Source organism: Bubalus kerabau, chromosome 18, assembly GCF_029407905.1.
Source record: "Bubalus kerabau isolate K-KA32 ecotype Philippines breed swamp buffalo chromosome 18, PCC_UOA_SB_1v2, whole genome shotgun sequence".
NCBI classification, from domain to species: domain Eukaryota; kingdom Metazoa; phylum Chordata; class Mammalia; order Artiodactyla; family Bovidae; genus Bubalus; species Bubalus kerabau.
This window is the reverse complement of record NC_073641.1, coordinates 1,176,646-1,197,850: the sequence shown is the minus strand read 5'-3', so window position 1 is coordinate 1,197,850 and position 21,205 is coordinate 1,176,646. Positions and strand designations below refer to the sequence as shown.

The following is a 21,205-nucleotide window of genomic DNA, read 5'->3' as shown; positions in this document are numbered from 1 at the left end:
GCCAGAGTTGGCAAGAGATACAAAGTTCCTGCTTAGAAAGAAAGATCTTAGGGACTTCCCTGGTGGTCCAGTGGCTAAGACTCTTTGCTCCCAGGGCTGGGGCCCAGGTTCTATCACTGGCCAGGAAATTCAATCCCACATACTGCAACTAAAGACCTTGTGTGCTGCAACTAAGACCCAGCACAGTCAAATAAATTAATAAACATTTTTTAAAGATTTAGGAGATGAGAAGGAAGAGTGTCTACCAGCTCCCCTTCACCTCCATATCCAACTGGTTTTTAGGTTCTGTGAGTCTTCCTCCGAGGTCTCTTCATCCAGACCCCTTTTCTCCTTTGACTTGTGCACATCCAGCTCCACGTTCTCAGTTCACACACTCACCCCCCTTTGCCTGGCACATTGCAGTAACCCCTCAGCTGGTTTCACTGTCTCTAATCCATCCTCTATTCTGGTCCCAGAATGATCTTTCTAAAGTACCAAACTAATCCTATGAAGCAAGAGATAACAGACTGTTCCAAAGAATAAATTCCACCCTACCCACCATGCATAGCACTGAGGACCCCTTCATGTGTGTTAGTCACCGAGTCATGTCCGACTCTTGGAGACCCCATGGACTATAGCTGGCCAGGCTCCTCTGTCTGTGGGATTCTCCAGGCAAGAATACTGGAGTAGGTTGCCATGACCTCCTCCAAGGGATCTTCATGACCCACGGATCGAACCCAGTGTCCTTTATATCACCTGCATTAGCAAGTGAGTTTTCTTTTTTTAATTTATTTGGTTGCAATTTTGTTGAAGCATGTGAACCCTTAGTTGAAGCATGTGGGATCTAGTTCCCTGACCAGAAATCAAACCCAGGCCCCCTGCATTGGGAGCATGGAGTCTTAGCCCCTGGACCACCAGGGAAGTCCCAGCAGGTGAGTTCTTTAACACTGGCTCCACCTGGGAAGCCTGAAAAGCTTTTGTCAAATTTTATGAGAATTTCTAGGGAATTCCCTGGTGGCCCAGTGGCTCAGTCTGTGTTCCCAATGCAGGGGGCTGGGTTCCATCTGCGTTCAGGAAACTAGATCCCACATGCCGCAAGAGTTTGCATGCTGCAGCTAAAGAACCCACATGGCACAACTAAGACCCAGTGCAGTCAAATAAATAAAAATGTTTAAAAATTTCATGATTATTTCTAGATGAGCAATGATAAGAGAAATAACAATTTCTATTAGAAATGATATTTATTTTGTTGTTCAGAACTCCCATTTTATCACCCTCCCCCGCCATTTTTAGTTTGGTTCAGTTAGGTTCTAGTTTGGAGTAAAACTATTTTCAAAAATCTTAGCCTGCCATATGTAAAATAGATAGGCAATGGGAATTTGCTGCATGGCTCAGGAAACTCACACAGGGGCACTGTATCAACCTAGAGGGGTGGGGTGGGGAGAGAGAGGGGCTGCCAAGTCACTTCAGTCGTGTCCGACTCTGTGCGACCCCATAGACGGCAGCCCAACAGGCTCCCCGGTCCCTGGGATTCTCCAGGCAAGAACACTGGAGTGGGTTGCCATTTCCTTCTCCAATGCATGCAAGTGAAAAGTGAAAGTGAAGTCGCTCAGTCGTGATCGACTCTTCGCGACCCCATGGACTGCAGCCTACCAGGCTCCTCCGTCCATGGGATTCTCCAGGCAAGAGTACTGGAGTGGGGTGCCATCGCCTTCTCCAAGAGAGAGGGGAGGGAGGTTCCAAAGGGAGGGGATATATGCATACCTATGGCTGATTCATGTTGAGGTTTGATAGAAAACAACAAAATTCTGTCAAGCAAAATCCTTCAATAAAAAAATAATTAAAATTAAAAAACTGTCAAATCACTATCTTGTACACCTGAAACTAACATTATATTGTATGTCAATTATAATTCAATAAAAATTAAATATAATACAAATTTAAAAAATCTTGGACCGTGTATATACCCATATGTATGTGAATGAATGTATCAGTACTTAAGACACACACATGGAATTTGCATATGTATACAGCAAACTGATAATAGTGAGTGCACAAGTGCTCAGTCTTGTCTGACTCTTTGCAACTCCACAGACTGTAGGCCTCCAGGCTCCTCTGTCCGTGGAATTTTCCAGGCAAGAATATTAGAGTGGGTCGCCATGCCCTCCTCCAGGGAATCTTCCCATCCCAGGGATTAAACCCACGTCTCTTTATGTCTCCTGCATCAGCAGGTGGGTTCTTTACCAGTTGAGCCACCAGAGAAGCCCAACTATCAATAGTGGTTTCCCCTAAAAAGTTGGACAACATGGAAGAGTGGGAGGGAAGTCTGTTGGAAGAGAGAGTTTTTGTTTTTTTTTTTACCCTATACACTGCAATATTTAACCATTTAAAAAACAAATATAAGTAAAAGCGAGCAAAGAACAGTAATGATGAGAATTAAAAAACAAGGGTTCCAGATCAGCTATACTAAATAATCTCCAGGGAAAAGACATCCGAGAAGAACGTGAGGAGCAAGCATGAAGGGAATTGGTCATATTTTCAATATGGTGGGAAAATACAAGAGCCGTTGGAGCAGGATGGTGACAGAATTGCATCTGCATTTCCAAACGGTCATCTTGCTCCACATCACTAATGATTGGAGAGACTCAACTCCAAACGCCAAGGAGGGACCACTTCGCCCGAGTCCGATTGGGCCTCATTGCAATGTCTGTCCATAGCAGATGCTGGAGAAGCTGTGGAGCAAAGGGAACTCTCCTCCACGCTGAGTAGGAATGGGAGTTGGTACAGCCGGGATGGAAAAGAGTATGGAGGTTCGCGAAGGAACTAAAAGTAGAAGTAGCCTATGGTTCAGCAGTCCCACTCCCAGGCATAGATCCACCCACAGTACAAGCCAACAAGCTAGATGCCCCGTTTGGGCACATCGATCTGTGCGCGCGCTCGCATGCGCATGCGCGATCGCCTGCGAGGCTGGGGGTGGGGCGGGGGCTGGGGCTCTGGCTGGAGTCGGTGCAAGCCCCGGGATTGCCTGAGGCAAGCCAAAGGAGCCCCAGAGGGAGACGGGACGGCCGGTCGTCTGGTTTCCTGAAAGCCGAATGCGAATGCGGAGGGGCTCGCGGGCCGCGGGGAGGCAACCCAGGTCTGCAGCGGGAGTCGGGGCCCCGGCCACCCACTCACTCCCCCCGCCCCGGGAGGGGCTGGGGCTGCTGGGGTGGCGGGGGGGGGGGCGAGGGGGGTGTGGGTCCAAGAATTGGGACGCGGGGCGGGGGCTAAAGGACCTCTTCTGGTAGGCAAAAAAGCCTCCAGCTCCCGGAATTCCCAGGTGGTCTCCCATCCAAGATACTAAACAGGCCCGACCCTGCTTAGCTTCCGAGATCAGACGAGATCGGGCGCCTTCAGGCCGGTAGGGCCGGAGACGGACGCGGCCGCCGCGGGGCGCCCTAAGAGCCTTGCGCTTCGCCTCCCTTTCGCTCTGACCTGCAGGTCGGGCCAACGGGCCGCCCCTCTCCTCGGGGGGCCGTGCTGTACTTGAGCCGCACGACCCGCGACCGCACTCCAGCCTGCTGACGCCGGCCCGGCCCCCGAACACCGCCAACACCAGACCAGCAACCGCCTGGCCGGGCCCGGGGGCCCGATGGGCTTCCAGGACCCCCCAGTGACCGGGAGGGCGTGCGTGCGTGCGCGCGGGGCCTGGGGGGTGGGCTGAGGGGTGCGGAGGTCTCGGCGCCCTCCCACCCCCGGCCACTCCAGACCCGGCCGCGCTGGCTGAGCGGGGCCTCCCCCCCCCTCCCCCCATCCCGTTCGCTGCTCAGGGCCGCGCGACCCCGGAGGTGTCGGTCTTCGGGGCCCGCCGCCTCCCGATCCCCGCGGCCCGGGGGCCTCTGAACCTCCTGCGGGCCTAGGCGCAGCGAATCTTGAGCGCCCAACTTGCCCGGCACCTGTCCGCTGCCCAAACCCACCGGGAGCCACGGAGGCGCGGTCGACCGGAGCGCCTCAGCCCCGCCCCTTTGCCCTACCGAGGCGCCCCCCTTGTCCCCACGCCGCCCGCCAAGCACCCGCCCTTCCTGTGAGAGCAGACGAACCACAGGCAGGCACACAGACAGACAGACAGACAGACACACACACACACACACACGAGTGTGGTCTTTGGAAATACTTCTGTTCATAGTTGCTGGGTTGAGCCCAACTCTTATAGGACCCATGGAGTGCGGCCCATCAGGCTCCTCTGTCCGTGGCATTTCCCAGGAGAGAATACTGGAGTGGGTTGCCATTACCTTCTCCAGGGGATCTTCCCGACCCAGGGATCAAACCCGAGTCTCCTGCGGGCGGATGCCTTGCCATCTGAACCAGCACATTGCGAATTCCCTAGGCAAAATACAAAGAAAAGAGCTCGTGTGCTACTAAGTGGAAAGATGATTGAAGAAACAGAAGGTGTCCTTTGTTGGTATCTTTGAATCTTTCTTTAGTTTTCGTTGATTTTTACTCTTAAGGCTACTTGAACAAGGCAAGAGAGAAACCCCAGAACTGAAAAGCAATTGACTTTTTTGAAAGAAACCTGTGCAGGTTAAGCACTCTTCGTTTTTGAGAGATGGTGAAATGCAAAATCTTGATTCAACACATATGACTTTGGTGAACTTTATTTCAAATCTCCATGATGAACCCCTAAGGCGTCCAGGAAGAAAGGAGTAGAGCGGGAGACAAAAAGAGCAACCTTTCCCCTTGGCGCCATCCCAACCAGCTGCTTAGTTTCTTCATCTCATGGACTACCATCTGGGCTTATCTGGTTTGTCTGATTCTTGTTTCGGGGCCCGTTTCTAGTCACAAGGCTGTCAACAGTGGGGGGTGGGGTGGGGGGTGGGGGAAGCCCTTCTTTCCATTCCACATGAGACCCAGTGGACAATCCAGGCTCTGGCCACTGCATAGAGCGTGCAGCAACAATATCAACGGTGATGCTGGTTAACAACGCATATTCCTGGAATCCACTCCGTTGGCTACTGAGTGTGTGCGGGGGTGGTCTGGAACCTATACCTGGAAGCTTTCTTGATGATTGCAAATGACACCAAAGTCCGAGGACGATGGAAGATCTTCACGTTTCTGCAAGAGCCACACACCTCCAGAAGGAACCACAAGACTTGCCTGACATGGTCAAGGTCTAAGTATTGGACTACACGTCGGAAGGTCTCCACCTTTGCTATGGAAGTCAAACGATCTTTCTTGGAAATGAAAATGGATCACACTGAACGTTCACATTCTTCTAGAGCATTTGAAAAGCCCTAAACTGTAGAAATCTGCTGTACGAGTTCCTTGAAAGCAAGAACCCATACTGATGGATATGTCTTAATGCCTTAGATTGTGCCTTGAATATAGCGTACACATGAACCCAGGAAAGGAAAGAATGGAATCGCCAAATATACAAAGAGATCAAAAGTGCCGAGCCAAGTGACACCTTGAGGCTTCCAAGAACTTTTCTGTCTTTCACACACTAAGTAAATCCTGAGCACCTACGATGAGCTGGGAGGCATGTAATAAGTTTCTGGAACTAGAAGGCGGAGAGAAGCAGACACAGAGTTCCTGCTTTCACTGAGACGAATCTAATGATACATCACAGGCAGATCCTTGGAGAACTTGTCGAGGGGCCTCTACCCTCACCAAAACCTGGGTGTCAGGGAAGGCTTTTCAGAGTAACCATTGCGTTGAGGTCCATAGGTGGAACCTACGTAAACCAGGGTTGAGATGCAGGAAGAATTTCAGGCAGGGAAAACAGCATCCTGGAAGTCTACGTGACCAGGGAAACTTAGGACGTTCAAGAAATGAAAATGCCCTATGGGATGGAAGCCAAAGAGTGCAGAGGGCATTCCAGGGAAAAGACATCCGAGAAGAACGTGAGGAGCAGGCATGAAGGGAATTGGTCGTATCTTCAATATGATGGGAAAATACAAGAGCCGTTGGAGCAGGATGGTGACAGAATTGCATCTGCATTTCCAAACGGTCATCTTGCTCCACATCACTAATGATTGGAGAGACTCAACTCCAAACGCCAAGGAGGGACCACTTCGCCCGAGTCCGATTGGGCCTCATTGCAATGTCTGTCCATAGCAGATGCTGGAGAAGCTGTGGAGCAAAGGGAACTCTCCTCCACGCTGAGTAGGAATGGGAGTTGGTACAGCCGGGATGGAAAAGAGTATGGAGGTTCGCGAAGGAACTAAAAGTAGAAGTAGCCTATGGTTCAGCAGTCCCACTCCCAGGCATAGATCCACCCACAGTACAAGCCAACAAGCTAGATGCCCCGTTTGGGCACATCGATCTGTGCGCGCGCTCGCATGCGCATGCGCGATCGCCTGCGAGGCTGGGGGTGGGGCGGGGGCTGGGGCTCTGGCTGGAGTCGGTGCAAGCCCCGGGATTGCCTGAGGCAAGCCAAAGGAGACCCAGAGGGAGACGGGACGGCCGGTCGTCTGGTTTCCTGAAAGCCGAATGCGAATGCGGAGGGGCTCGCGGGCCGCGGGGAGGCAACCCAGGTCTGCAGCGGGAGTCGGGGCCCCTGCCACCCACTCACTCCCCCCGCCCCGGGAGGGGCTGGGGCTGCGGGGGTGGCGGGGGGGCGAGGGGGGTGTGGGTCCAAGAATTGGGACGCGGGGCGGGGGCTAAAGGACCTCTTCTGGTAGGCAAAAAAGCCTCCAGCACCCGGAATTCCCAGGTGGTCTCCCATCCAAGATACTAAACAGGCCGACCCTGCTTAGCTTCCGAGATCAGACGAGATCGGGCGCCTTCAGGCCGATAGGGCCGGAGACGGACGCGGCCGCCGCGGGGCGCCCTAAGAGCCTTGCGCTTCGCCTCCCTTTCGCTCTGACCTGCAGGTCGGGCCAACGGGCCGCCCCTCTCCTCGGGGGGCCGTGCTGTACTTGAGCCGCACGACCCGCGACCGCACTCCAGCCTGCTGACGCCGGCCCGGCCCCCGAACACCGCCAACACCAGACCAGCAACCGCCTGGCCGGGCCCGGGGGCCCGATGGGCTTCCAGGACCCCCCAGTGACCGGGAGGGCGTGCGTGCGTGCGCGCGGGGCCTGGGGGGTGGGCTGAGGGGTGCGGAGGTCTCGGCGCCCTCCCACCCCCGGCCACTCCAGACCCGGCCGCGCTGGCTGAGCGGGGCCTCCCCCCCCCTCCCCCCATCCCGTTCGCTGCTCAGGGCCGCGCGACCCCGGAGGTGTCGGTCTTCGGGGCCCGCCGCCTCCCGATCCCCGCGGCCCGGGGGCCTCTGAACCTCCTGCGGGCCTAGGCGCAGCGAATCTTGAGCGCCCAACTTGCCCGGCACCTGCCCGCTGCCCAAACCCACCGGGAGCCACGGAGGCGCGGTCGACCGGAGCGCCTCAGCCCCGCCCCTTTGCCCTACCGAGGCGCCCCCCTTGTCCCCACGCCGCCCGCCAAGCACCCGACCTTCCTGAGAGAGCAGACGAACCACAGGCAGGCACACAGACAGACAGACAGACACACACACACACACACACACACACACACACGAGTGTGGTCTTTGGAAATACTTCTATTCGTAGTTGCTGGGTTGAGCCCAACTCTTATAGGACCCATGGAGTGCGGCCCATCAGGCTCCTCTGTCCGTGGCATTTCCCAGGCGAGAATACTGGAGTGGGTTGCCATTACCTTTTCCAGGGGATCTTCCCGACCCAGGGGTCAAACCCGAGTCTCCTGCGGGCGGATGCCTTGCCATCTGAACCAGCACATTGCGAATTCCCTAGGCAAAATACAAAGAAAAGAGCTCGTGTGCTACTAAGTGGAAAGATGATTGAAGAAACAGAAGGTGTCCTTTGCTGGTATCTTGGAATCTTTCTTTAGTTTTCGTTGATTTTTACTCTTAAGGCTACTTGAACAAGGCAAGAGAGAAACCCCAGAACTGAAAAGCAATTGACTTTTTTGAAAGAAACCTGTGCAGGTTAAGCACTCTTCGTTTTTGAGAGATGGTGAAACGCAAAATCTTGATTCAACACATATGACTTTGGTGAACTTTATTTCAAATCTCCATGATGAACCCCTAAGGCGTCCAGGAAGAAAGGAGTAGAGCGGGAGACAAAAAGAGCAACCTTTCCCCTTGGCGCCATCCCAACCAGCTGCTTAGTTCCTTCATCTCATGGACTACCATCTGGGCTTATCTGGTTTGTCTGATTCTTGTTTCGGGGCCCGTTTCTAGTCACAAGGCTGTCAACAGTGGGGGGTGGGGTGGGGGGTGGGGGAAGCCCTTCTTTCCATTCCACATGAGACCCAGTGGACAATCCAGGCCCTGGCCACTGCATAGAGCGTGCAGCAACAATATCAACGGTGATGTTGGTTAACAACGCATATTCCTGGAATCCACTCCGTTGGCTACTGAGTGTGTGCGGTGGTGGTCTGGAACCTATACCTGGAAGCTTTCTTGATGATTGCAAATGACACCAAAGTCCGAGGACGATGGAAGATCTTCACGTTTCTGCAAGAGCCACACACCTCCAGAAGGAACCGCAAGACTTGCCTGACATGGTCAAGGTCTAAGTATTGGACTACACGTCGGAAGGTCTCCACCTTTGCTATGGAAGTCAAACGATCTTTCTTGGAAATGAAAATGGATCACACTGAACGTTCACATTCTTCTAGAGCATTTGCAAAGCCCTAAACTGTAGAAATCTGCTGTACGAGTTCCTTGAAAGCAAGAACCCATACTGATGGATATGTCTTAATGCCTTAGATTGTGCCTTGAATATAGCGTACACATGAACCCAGGAAAGGAAAGAATGGAATCGCCAAATACACAAAGAGATCAAAAGTGCCGAGCCAAGTGACACCTTGAGGCTTCCAAGAACTTTTCTGTCTTTCACACACTAAGTAAATCCTGAGCACCTACGATGAGCTGGGAGGCATGTAATAAGTTTCTGGAACTAGAAGGCGGAGAGAAGCAGACACAGAGTTCCTGCTTTCACTGAGACGAATCTAATGATACATCACAGGCAGATCCTTGGAGAACTTGTCGAGGGGCCTCTACCCTCACCAAAACCTGGGTGTCAGGGAAGGCTTTTCAGAGTAACCATTGCGTTGAGGTCCATAGGTGGAACCTACGTAAACCAGGGTTGAGATGCAGGAAGAATTTCAGGCAGGGAAAACAGCATCCTGGAAGTCTAGGTGACCAGGGAAACTTAGGACGTTCAAGAAATGAAAATGCCCTATGGGATGGAAGCCAAAGAGTGCAGAGGGCATTCCAGGGAAAAGACATCCGAGAAGAACGTGAGGAGCAGGCATGAAGGGAATTGGTCGTATCTTCAATATGATGGGAAAATACAAGAGCCGTTGGAGCAGGATGGTGACAGAATTGCATCTGCATTTCCAAACGGTCATCTTGCTCCACGTCACTAATGATTGGAGAGACTCAACTCCAAACGCCAAGGAGGGACCACTTCGCCCGAGTCCGACTGGGCCTCATTGCAATGTCTGTCCATAGCAGATGCTGGAGAAGCTGTGGAGCAAAGGGAACTCTCCTCCACGCTGAGTAGGAATGGGAGTTGGTACAGCCGGGATGGAAAAGAGTATGGAGGTTCGCGAAGGAACTAAAAGTAGAAGTAGCCTATGGTTCAGCAGTCCCACTCCCAGGCATAGATCCACCCCCAGTCCAAGCCAACAAGCCAGATGCCCCGTTTGGGCACATCGATCTGTGCGCGCGCTCGCATGCGCATGCGCGATCGCCTGCGAGGCTGGGGGTGGGGCGGGGGCTGGGGCTCTGGCTGGAGTCGGTGCAAGCCCCGGGATTGCCTGAGGCAAGCCAAAGGAGCCCCAGAGGGAGACGGGACGGCCGGTCGTCTGGTTTCCTGAAAGCCGAATGCGAATGCGGAGGGGCTCGCGGGCCGCGGGGAGGCAACCCAGGTGTGCAGCGGGAGTCGGGGCCCCGGCCACCCACTCACTCCCCCCGCCCCGGGAGGGGCTGGGGCTGCGGGGGTGGCGGGGGGGCGAGGGGGGTGTGGGTCCAAGAATTGGGACGCGGGGCGGGGGCTAAAGGACCTCTTCTGGTAGGCAAAAAAGCCTCCAGCACCCGGAATTCCCAGGTGGTCTCCCATCCAAGATACTGAACAGGCCCGACCCTGCTTAGCTTCCGAGATCAGACGAGATCGGGCGCCTTCAGGCCGGTAGGGCCGGAGACGGACGCGGCCGCCGCGGGGCGCCCTAAGAGCCTTGCGCTTCGCCTCCCTTTCGCTCTGACCTGCAGGTCGGGCCAACGGGCCGCCCCTCTCCTCGGGGGGCCGTGCTGTACTTGAGCCGCACGACCCGCGACCGCACTCCAGCCTGCTGACGCCGGCCCGGCCCCCGAACACCGCCAACACCAGACCAGCAACCGCATGGCCGGGCCCGGGGGACCGATGGGCTTCCAGGACCCCCCAGTGACCGGGAGGGCGTGCGTGCGTGCGCGCGGGGCCTGGGGGGTGGGCTGAGGGGTGCGGAGGTCTCGGCGCCCTCCCACCCCCGGCCACTCCAGACCCGGCCGCGCTGGCTGAGCGGGGCCTCCCCCCCCCTCCCCCCATCCCGTTCGCTGCTCAGGGCCGCGCGACCCCGGAGGTGTCGGTCTTCGGGGCCCGCCGCCTCCCGATCCCCGCGGCCCGGGGGCCTCTGAACCTCCTGCGGGCCTAGGCGCAGCGAATCTTGAGCGCCCAACTTGCCCGGCACCTGCCCGCTGCCCAAACCCACCGGGAGCCACGGAGGCGCGGTCGACCGGAGCGCCTCAGCCCCGCCCCTTTGCCCTACCGAGGCGCCCCCCTTGTCCCCACGCCGCCCGCCAAGCACCCGACCTTCCTGAGAGAGCAGACGAACCACAGGCAGGCACACAGACAGACAGACACACACACACACACACACACACACACACACACGAGTGTGGTCTTTGGAAATACTTCTATTCGTAGTTGCTGGGTTGAGCCCAACTCTTATAGGACCCATGGAGTGCGGCCCATCAGGCTCCTCTGTCCGTGGCATTTCCCAGGCGAGAATACTGGAGTGGGTTGCCATTACCTTCTCCAGGGGATCTTCCCGACCCAGGGATCAAACCCGAGTCTCCTGCGGGCGGATGCCTTGCCATCTGAACCAGCACATTGCGCATTCCCTAGGCAAAATACAAAGAAAAGAGCTCGTGTGCTACTAAGTGGAAAGATGATTGAAGAAACAGAAGGTGTCCTTTGCTGGTATCTTGGAATCTTTCTTTAGTTTTCGTTGATTTTTACTCTTAAGGCTACTTGAACAAGGCAAGAGAGAAACCCCAGAACTGAAAAGCAATTGACTTTTTTGAAAGAAACCTGTGCAGGTTAAGCACTCTTCGTTTTTGAGAGATGGTGAAACGCAAAATCTTGATTCAACACATATGACTTTGGTGAACTTTATTTCAAATCTCCATGATGAACCCCTAAGGCGTCCAGGAAGAAAGGAGTAGAGCGGGAGACAAAAAGAGCAACCTTTCCCCTTGGCGCCATCCCAACCAGCTGCTTAGTTCCTTCATCTCATGGACTACCATCTGGGCTTATCTGGTTTGTCTGATTCTTGTTTCGGGGCCCGTTTCTAGTCACAAGGCTGTCAACAGTGGGGGGTGGGGTGGGGGGTGGGGGAAGCCCTTCTTTCCATTCCACATGAGACCCAGTGGACAATCCAGGCCCTGGCCACTGCATAGAGCGTGCAGCAACAATATCAACGGTGATGCTGGTTAACAACGCATATTCCTGGAATCCACTCCGTTGGCTACTGAGTGTGTGCGGGGGTGGTCTGGAACCTATACCTGGAAGCTTTCTTGATGATTGCAAATGACACCAAAGTCCGAGGACGATGGAAGATCTTCACGTTTCTGCAAGAGCCACACACCTCCAGAAGGAACCGCAAGACTTGCCTGACATGGTCAAGGTCTAAGTATTGGACTACACGTCGGAAGGTCTCCACCTTTGCTATGGAAGTCAAACGATCTTTCTTGGAAATGAAAATGGATCACACTGAACGTTCACATTCTTCTAGAGCATTTGCAAAGCCCTAAACTGTAGAAATCTGCTGTACGAGTTCCTTGAAAGCAAGAACCCATACTGATGGATATGTCTTAATGCCTTAGATTGTGCCTTGAATATAGCGTACACATGAACCCAGGAAAGGAAAGAATGGAATCGCCAAATACACAAAGAGATCAAAAGTGCCGAGCCCAGTGACACCTTGAGGCTTCCAAGAACTTTTCTGTCTTTCACACGCTAAGTAAATCCTGAGCACCTACGATGAGCTGGGAGGCATGTAATAAGTTTCTGGAACTAGAAGGCGGAGAGAAGCAGACACAGAGTTCCTGCTTTCACTGAGACGAATCTAATGATACATCACAGGCAGATCCTTGGAGAACTTGTCGAGGGGCCTCTACCCTCACCAAAACCTGGGTGTCAGGGAAGGCTTTTCAGAGTAACCATTGCGTTGAGGTCCATAGGTGGAACCTACGTAAACCAGGGTTGAGATGCAGGAAGAATTTCAGGCAGGGAAAACAGCATCCTGGAAGTCTAGGTGACCAGGGAAACTTAGGACGTTCAAGAAATGAAAATGCCCTATGGGATGGAAGCCAAAGAGTGCAGAGGGCATTCCAGGGAAAAGACATCCGAGAAGAACGTGAGGAGCAGGCATGAAGGGAATTGGTCGTATCTTCAATATGATGGGAAAATACAAGAGCCGTTGGAGCAGGATGGTGACAGAATTGCATCTGCATTTCCAAACGGTCATCTTGCTCCACGTCACTAATGATTGGAGAGACTCAACTCCAAACGCCAAGGAGGGACCACTTCGCCCGAGTCCGACTGGGCCTCATTGCAATGTCTGTCCATAGCAGATGCTGGAGAAGCTGTGGAGCAAAGGGAACTCTCCTCCACGCTGAGTAGGAATGGGAGTTGGTACAGCCGGGATGGAAAAGAGTATGGAGGTTCGCGAAGGAACTAAAAGTAGAAGTAGCCTATGGTTCAGCAGTCCCACTCCCAGGCATAGATCCACCCCCAGTCCAAGCCAACAAGCCAGATGCCCCGTTTGGGCACATCGATCTGTGCGCGCGCTCGCATGCGCATGCGCGATCGCCTGCGAGGCTGGGGGTGGGGCGGGGGCTGGGGCTCTGGCTGGAGTCGGTGCAAGCCCCGGGATTGCCTGAGGCAAGCCAAAGGAGCCCCAGAGGGAGACGGGACGGCCGGTCGTCTGGTTTCCTGAAAGCCGAATGCGAATGCGGAGGGGCTCGCGGGCCGCGGGGAGGCAACCCAGGTGTGCAGCGGGAGTCGGGGCCCCGGCCACCCACTCACTCCCCCCGCCCCGGGAGGGGCTGGGGCTGCGGGGGTGGCGGGGGGGCGAGGGGGGTGTGGGTCCAAGAATTGGGACGCGGGGCGGGGGCTAAAGGACCTCTTCTGGTAGGCAAAAAAGCCTCCAGCACCCGGAATTCCCAGGTGGTCTCCCATCCAAGATACTGAACAGGCCCGACCCTGCTTAGCTTCCGAGATCAGACGAGATCGGGCGCCTTCAGGCCGGTAGGGCCGGAGACGGACGCGGCCGCCGCGGGGCGCCCTAAGAGCCTTGCGCTTCGCCTCCCTTTCGCTCTGACCTGCAGGTCGGGCCAACGGGCCGCCCCTCTCCTCGGGGGGCCGTGCTGTACTTGAGCCGCACGACCCGCGACCGCACTCCAGCCTGCTGACGCCGGCCCGGCCCCCGAACACCGCCAACACCAGACCAGCAACCGCATGGCCGGGCCCGGGGGACCGATGGGCTTCCAGGACCCCCCAGTGACCGGGAGGGCGTGCGTGCGTGCGCGCGGGGCCTGGGGGGGTGGGCTGAGGGGTGCGGAGGTCTCGGCGCCCTCCCACCCCCGGCCACTCCAGACCCGGCCGCGCTGGCTGAGCGGGGCCTCCCCCCCCCTCCCCCCATCCCGTTCGCTGCTCAGGGCCGCGCGACCCCGGAGGTGTCGGTCTTCGGGGCCCGCCGCCTCCCGATCCCCGCGGCCCGGGGGCCTCTGAACCTCCTGCGGGCCTAGGCGCAGCGAATCTTGAGCGCCCAACTTGCCCGGCACCTGCCCGCTGCCCAAACCCACCGGGAGCCACGGAGGCGCGGTCGACCGGAGCGCCTCAGCCCCGCCCCTTTGCCCTACCGAGGCGCCCCCCTTGTCCCCACGCCGCCCGCCAAGCACCCGACCTTCCTGAGAGAGCAGACGAACCACAGGCAGGCACACAGACAGACAGACAGACACACACACACACACACACACACACACGAGTGTGGTCTTTGGAAATACTTCTATTCGTAGTTGCTGGGTTGAGCCCAACTCTTATAGGACCCATGGAGTGCGGCCCATCAGGCTCCTCTGTCCGTGGCATTTCCCAGGCGAGAATACTGGAGTGGGTTGCCATTACCTTTTCCAGGGGATCTTCCCGACCCAGGGGTCAAACCCGAGTCTCCTGCGGGCGGATGCCTTGCCATCTGAACCAGCACATTGCGAATTCCCTAGGCAAAATACAAAGAAAAGAGCTCGTGTGCTACTAAGTGGAAAGATGATTGAAGAAACAGAAGGTGTCCTTTGCTGGTATCTTGGAATCTTTCTTTAGTTTTCGTTGATTTTTACTCTTAAGGCTACTTGAACAAGGCAAGAGAGAAACCCCAGAACTGAAAAGCAATTGACTTTTTTGAAAGAAACCTGTGCAGGTTAAGCACTCTTCGTTTTTGAGAGATGGTGAAACGCAAAATCTTGATTCAACACATATGACTTTGGTGAACTTTATTTCAAATCTCCATGATGAACCCCTAAGGCGTCCAGGAAGAAAGGAGTAGAGCGGGAGACAAAAAGAGCAACCTTTCCCCTTGGCGCCATCCCAACCAGCTGCTTAGTTCCTTCATCTCATGGACTACCATCTGGGCTTATCTGGTTTGTCTGATTCTTGTTTCGGGGCCCGTTTCTAGTCACAAGGCTGTCAACAGTGGGGGGTGGGGTGGGGGGTGGGGGAAGCCCTTCTTTCCATTCCACATGAGACCCAGTGGACAATCCAGGCCCTGGCCACTGCATAGAGCGTGCAGCAACAATATCAACGGTGATGTTGGTTAACAACGCATATTCCTGGAATCCACTCCGTTGGCTACTGAGTGTGTGCGGTGGTGGTCTGGAACCTATACCTGGAAGCTTTCTTGATGATTGCAAATGACACCAAAGTCCGAGGACGATGGAAGATCTTCACGTTTCTGCAAGAGCCACACACCTCCAGAAGGAACCGCAAGACTTGCCTGACATGGTCAAGGTCTAAGTATTGGACTACACGTCGGAAGGTCTCCACCTTTGCTATGGAAGTCAAACGATCTTTCTTGGAAATGAAAATGGATCACACTGAACGTTCACATTCTTCTAGAGCATTTGCAAAGCCCTAAACTGTAGAAATCTGCTGTACGAGTTCCTTGAAAGCAAGAACCCATACTGATGGATATGTCTTAATGCCTTAGATTGTGCCTTGAATATAGCGTACACATGAACCCAGGAAAGGAAAGAATGGAATCGCCAAATACACAAAGAGATCAAAAGTGCCGAGCCAAGTGACACCTTGAGGCTTCCAAGAACTTTTCTGTCTTTCACACACTAAGTAAATCCTGAGCACCTACGATGAGCTGGGAGGCATGTAATAAGTTTCTGGAACTAGAAGGCGGAGAGAAGCAGACACAGAGTTCCTGCTTTCACTGAGACGAATCTAATGATACATCACAGGCAGATCCTTGGAGAACTTGTCGAGGGGCCTCTACCCTCACCAAAACCTGGGTGTCAGGGAAGGCTTTTCAGAGTAACCATTGCGTTGAGGTCCATAGGTGGAACCTACGTAAACCAGGGTTGAGATGCAGGAAGAATTTCAGGCAGGGAAAACAGCATCCTGGAAGTCTAGGTGACCAGGGAAACTTAGGACGTTCAAGAAATGAAAATGCCCTATGGGATGGAAGCCAAAGAGTGCAGAGGGCATTCCAGGGAAAAGACATCCGAGAAGAACGTGAGGAGCAGGCATGAAGGGAATTGGTCGTATCTTCAATATGATGGGAAAATACAAGAGCCGTTGGAGCAGGATGGTGACAGAATTGCATCTGCATTTCCAAACGGTCATCTTGCTCCACGTCACTAATGATTGGAGAGACTCAACTCCAAACGCCAAGGAGGGACCACTTCGCCCGAGTCCGACTGGGCCTCATTGCAATGTCTGTCCATAGCAGATGCTGGAGAAGCTGTGGAGCAAAGGGAACTCTCCTCCACGCTGAGTAGGAATGGGAGTTGGTACAGCCGGGATGGAAAAGAGTATGGAGGTTCGCGAAGGAACTAAAAGTAGAAGTAGCCTATGGTTCAGCAGTCCCACTCCCAGGCATAGATCCACCCCCAGTCCAAGCCAACAAGCCAGATGCCCCGTTTGGGCACATCGATCTGTGCGCGCGCTCGCATGCGCATGCGCGATCGCCTGCGAGGCTGGGGGTGGGGCGGGGGCTGGGGCTCTGGCTGGAGTCGGTGCAAGCCCCGGGATTGCCTGAGGCAAGCCAAAGGAGCCCCAGAGGGAGACGGGACGGCCGGTCGTCTGGTTTCCTGAAAGCCGAATGCGAAGGCGGAGGGGCTCGCGGGCCGCGGGGAGGCAACCCAGGTGTGCAGCGGGAGTCGGGGCCCCGGCCACCCACTCACTCCCCCCGCCCCGGGAGGGGCTGGGGCTGCGGGGGTGGCGGGGGGGCGAGGGGGGTGTGGGTCCAAGAATTGGGACGCGGGGCGGGGGCTAAAGGACCTCTTCTGGTAGGCAAAAAAGCCTCCAGCACCCGGAATTCCCAGGTGGTCTCCCATCCAAGATACTGAACAGGCCCGACCCTGCTTAGCTTCCGAGATCAGACGAGATCGGGCGCCTTCAGGCCGGTAGGGCCGGAGACGGACGCGGCCGCCGCGGGGCGCCCTAAGAGCCTTGCGCTTCGCCTCCCTTTCGCTCTGACCTGCAGGTCGGGCCAACGGGCCGCCCCTCTCCTCGGGGGGCCGTGCTGTACTTGAGCCGCACGACCCGCGACCGCACTCCAGCCTGCTGACGCCGGCCCGGCCCCCGAACACCGCCAACACCAGACCAGCAACCGCATGGCCGGGCCCGGGGGACCGATGGGCTTCCAGGACCCCCCAGTGACCGGGAGGGCGTGCGTGCGTGCGCGCGGGGCCTGGGGGGTGGGCTGAGGGGTGCGGAGGTCTCGGCGCCCTCCCACCCCCGGCCACTCCAGACCCGGCCGCGCTGGCTGAGCGGGGCCTCCCCCCCCCTCCCCCCATCCCGTTCGCTGCTCAGGGCCGCGCGACCCCGGAGGTGTCGGTCTTCGGGGCCCGCCGCCTCCCGATCCCCGCGGCCCGGGGGCCTCTGAACCTCCTGCGGGCCTAGGCGCAGCGAATCTTGAGCGCCCAACTTGCCCGGCACCTGCCCGCTGCCCAAACCCACCGGGAGCCACGGAGGCGCGGTCGACCGGAGCGCCTCAGCCCCGCCCCTTTGCCCTACCGAGGCGCCCCCCTTGTCCCCACGCCGCCCGCCAAGCACCCGACCTTCCTGAGAGAGCAGACGAACCACAGGCAGGCACACAGACAGACAGACACACACACACACACACACACACACACACACACGAGTGTGGTCTTTGGAAATACTTCTATTCGTAGTTGCTGGGTTGAGCCCAACTCTTATAGGACCCATGGAGTGCGGCCCATCAGGCTCCTCTGTCCGTGGCATTTCCCAGGCGAGAATACTGGAGTGGGTTGCCATTACCTTCTCCAGGGGATCTTCCCGACCCAGGGATCAAACCCGAGTCTCCTGCGGGCGGATGCCTTGCCATCTGAACCAGCACATTGCGAATTCCCTAGGCAAAATACAAAGAAAAGAGCTCGTGTGCTACTAAGTGGAAAGATGATTGAAGAAACAGAAGGTGTCCTTTGCTGGTATCTTGGAATCTTTCTTTAGTTTTCGTTGATTTTTACTCTTAAGGCTACTTGAACAAGGCAAGAGAGAAACCCCAGAACTGAAAAGCAATTGACTTTTTTGAAAGAAACCTGTGCAGGTTAAGCACTCTTCGTTTTTGAGAGATGGTGAAACGCAAAATCTTGATTCAACACATATGACTTTGGTGAACTTTATTTCAAATCTCCATGATGAACCCCTAAGGCGTCCAGGAAGAAAGGAGTAGAGCGGGAGACAAAAAGAGCAACCTTTCCCCTTGGCGCCATCCCAACCAGCTGCTTAGTTCCTTCATCTCATGGACTACCATCTGGGCTTATCTGGTTTGTCTGATTCTTGTTTCGGGGCCCGTTTCTAGTCACAAGGCTGTCAACAGTGGGGGGTGGGGTGGGGGGTGGGGGAAGCCCTTCTTTCCATTCCACATGAGACCCAGTGGACAATCCAGGCCCTGGCCACTGCATAGAGCGTGCAGCAACAATATCAACGGTGATGCTGGTTAACAACGCATATTCCTGGAATCCACTCCGTTGGCTACTGAGTGTGTGCGGGGGTGGTCTGGAACCTATACCTGGAAGCTTTCTTGATGATTGCAAATGACACCAAAGTCCGAGGACGATGGAAGATCTTCACGTTTCTGCAAGAGCCACACACCTCCAGAAGGAACCGCAAGACTTGCCTGACATGGTCAAGGTCTAAGTATTGGACTACACGTCGGAAGGTCTCCACCTTTGCTATGGAAGTCAAACGATCTTTCTTGGAAATGAAAATGGATCACACTGAACGTTCACATTCTTCTAGAGCATTTGCAAAGCCCTAAACTGTAGAAATCTGCTGTACGAGTTCCTTGAAAGCAAGAACCCATACTGATGGATATGTCTTAATGCCTTAGATTGTGCCTTGAATATAGCGTACACATGAACCCAGGAAAGGAAAGAATGGAATCGCCAAATACACAAAGAGATCAAAAGTGCCGAGCCCAGTGACACCTTGAGGCTTCCAAGAACTTTTCTGTCTTTCACACGCTAAGTAAATCCTGAGCACCTACGATGAGCTGGGAGGCATGTAATAAGTTTCTGGAACTAGAAGGCGGAGAGAAGCAGACACAGAGTTCCTACTTTCACTGAGACGAATCTAATGATACATCACAGGCAGATCCTTGGAGAACTTGTCGAGGGGCCTCTACCCTCACCAAAACCTGGGTGTCAGGGAAGGCTTTTCAGAGTAACCATTGCGTTGAGGTCCATAGGTGGAACCTACGTAAACCAGGGTTGAGATGCAGGAAGAATTTCAGGCAGGGAAAACAGCATCCTGGAAGTCTAGGTGACCAGGGAAACTTAGGACGTTCAAGAAATGAAAATGCCCTATGGGATGGAAGCCAAAGAGTGCAGAGGGCATTCCAGGGAAAAGACATCCGAGAAGAACGTGAGGAGCAGGCATGAAGGGAATTGGTCGTATCTTCAATATGATGGGAAAATACAAGAGCCGTTGGAGCAGGATGGTGACAGAATTGCATCTGCATTTCCAAACGGTCATCTTGCTCCACGTCACTAATGATTGGAGAGACTCAACTCCAAACGCCAAGGAGGGACCACTTCGCCCGAGTCCGACTGGGCCTCATTGCAATGTCTGTCCATAGCAGATGCTGGAGAAGCTGTGGAGCAAAGGGAACTCTCCTCCACGCTGAGTAGGAATGGGAGTTGGTACAGCCGGGATGGAAAAGAGTATGGAGGTTCGCGAAGGAACTAAAAGTAGAAGTAGCCTATGGTTCAGCAGTCCCACTCCCAGGCATAGATCCACCCCCAGTCCAAGCCAACAAGCCAGATGCCCCGTTTGGGCACATCGATCTGTGCGCGCGCTCGCATGCGCATGCGCGATCGCCTGCGAGGCTGGGGGTGGGGCGGGGGCTGGGGCTCTGGCTGGAGTCGGTGCAAGCCCCGGGATTGCCTGAGGCAAGCCAAAGGAGCCCCAGAGGGAGACGGGACGGCCGGTCGTCTGGTTTCCTGAAAGCCGAATGCGAATGCGGAGGGGCTCGCGGGCCGCGGGGAGGCAACCCAGGTGTGCAGCGGGAGTCGGGGCCCCGGCCACCCACTCACTCCCCCCGCCCCGGGAGGGGCTGGGGCTGCGGGGGTGGCGGGGGGGCGAGGGGGGTGTGGGTCCAAGAATTGGGACGCGGGGCGGGGGCTAAAGGACCTCTTCTGGTAGGCAAAAAAGCCTCCAGCACCCGGAATTCCCAGGTGGTCTCCCATCCAAGATACTGAACAGGCCCGACCCTGCTTAGCTTCCGAGATCAGACGAGATCGGGCGCCTTCAGGCCGGTAGGGCCGGAGACGGACGCGGCCGCCGCGGGGCGCCCTAAGAGCCTTGCGCTTCGCCTCCCTTTCGCTCTGACCTGCAGGTCGGGCCAACGGGCCGCCCCTCTCCTCGGGGGGCCGTGCTGTACTTGAGCCGCACGACCCGCGACCGCACTCCAGCCTGCTGACGCCGGCCCGGCCCCCGAACACCGCCAACACCAGACCAGCAACCGCATGGCCGGGCCCGGGGGACCGATGGGCTTCCAGGACCCCCCAGTGACCGGGAGGGCGTGCGTGCGTGCGCGCGGGGCCTGGGGGGTGGGCTGAGGGGTGCGGAGGTCTCGGCGCCCTCCCACCCCCGGCCACTCCAGACCCGGCCGCGCTGGCTGAGCGGGGCCTCCCCCCCCCTCCCCCCATCCCGTTCGCTGCTCAGGGCCGCGCGACCCCGGAGGTGTCGGTCTTCGGGGCCCGCCGCCTCCCGATCCCCGCGGCCCGGGGGCCTCTGAACCTCCTGCGGGCCTAGGCGCAGCGAATCTTGAGCGCCCAACTTGCCCGGCACCTGCCCGCTGCCCAAACCCACCGGGAGCCACGGAGGCGCGGTCGACCGGAGCGCCTCAGCCCCGCCCCTTTGCCCTACCGAGGCGCCCCCCTTGTCCCCACGCCGCCCGCCAAGCACCCGACCTTCCTGAGAGAGCAGACGAACCACAGGCAGGCACACAGACAGACAGACACACACACACACACACACACACACACACACACGAGTGTGGTCTTTGGAAATACTTCTATTCGTAGTTGCTGGGTTGAGCCCAACTCTTATAGGACCCATGGAGTGCGGCCCATCAGGCTCCTCTGTCCGTGGCATTTCCCAGGCGAGAATACTGGAGTGGGTTGCCATTACCTTCTCCAGGGGATCTTCCCGACCCAGGGATCAAACCCGAGTCTCCTGCGGGCGGATGCCTTGCC

General features: G+C 56.1%; 1 protein-coding gene and 6 pseudogenes across 1 annotated transcript in view; all 7 read right to left on the bottom strand.

Moving 5' to 3' along the window:
- The window catches only part of LOC129632990 (liprin-alpha-1-like), a 97,824-nt gene that overhangs the window by 17,174 nt on the left and 59,445 nt on the right, over positions 1-21,205 (bottom strand). The gene's annotated exons all lie outside the window — the stretch shown is intronic.
- Positions 3,274-3,393, bottom strand: LOC129633553 (uncharacterized; annotated as a pseudogene).
- On the bottom strand, positions 6,646-6,764 carry LOC129633461 (uncharacterized; annotated as a pseudogene).
- Positions 10,025-10,144, bottom strand: LOC129633544 (uncharacterized; annotated as a pseudogene).
- LOC129633543 (uncharacterized) lies at positions 13,403-13,522 on the bottom strand (annotated as a pseudogene).
- On the bottom strand, positions 16,780-16,899 carry LOC129633542 (uncharacterized; annotated as a pseudogene).
- Positions 20,158-20,277, bottom strand: LOC129633541 (uncharacterized; annotated as a pseudogene).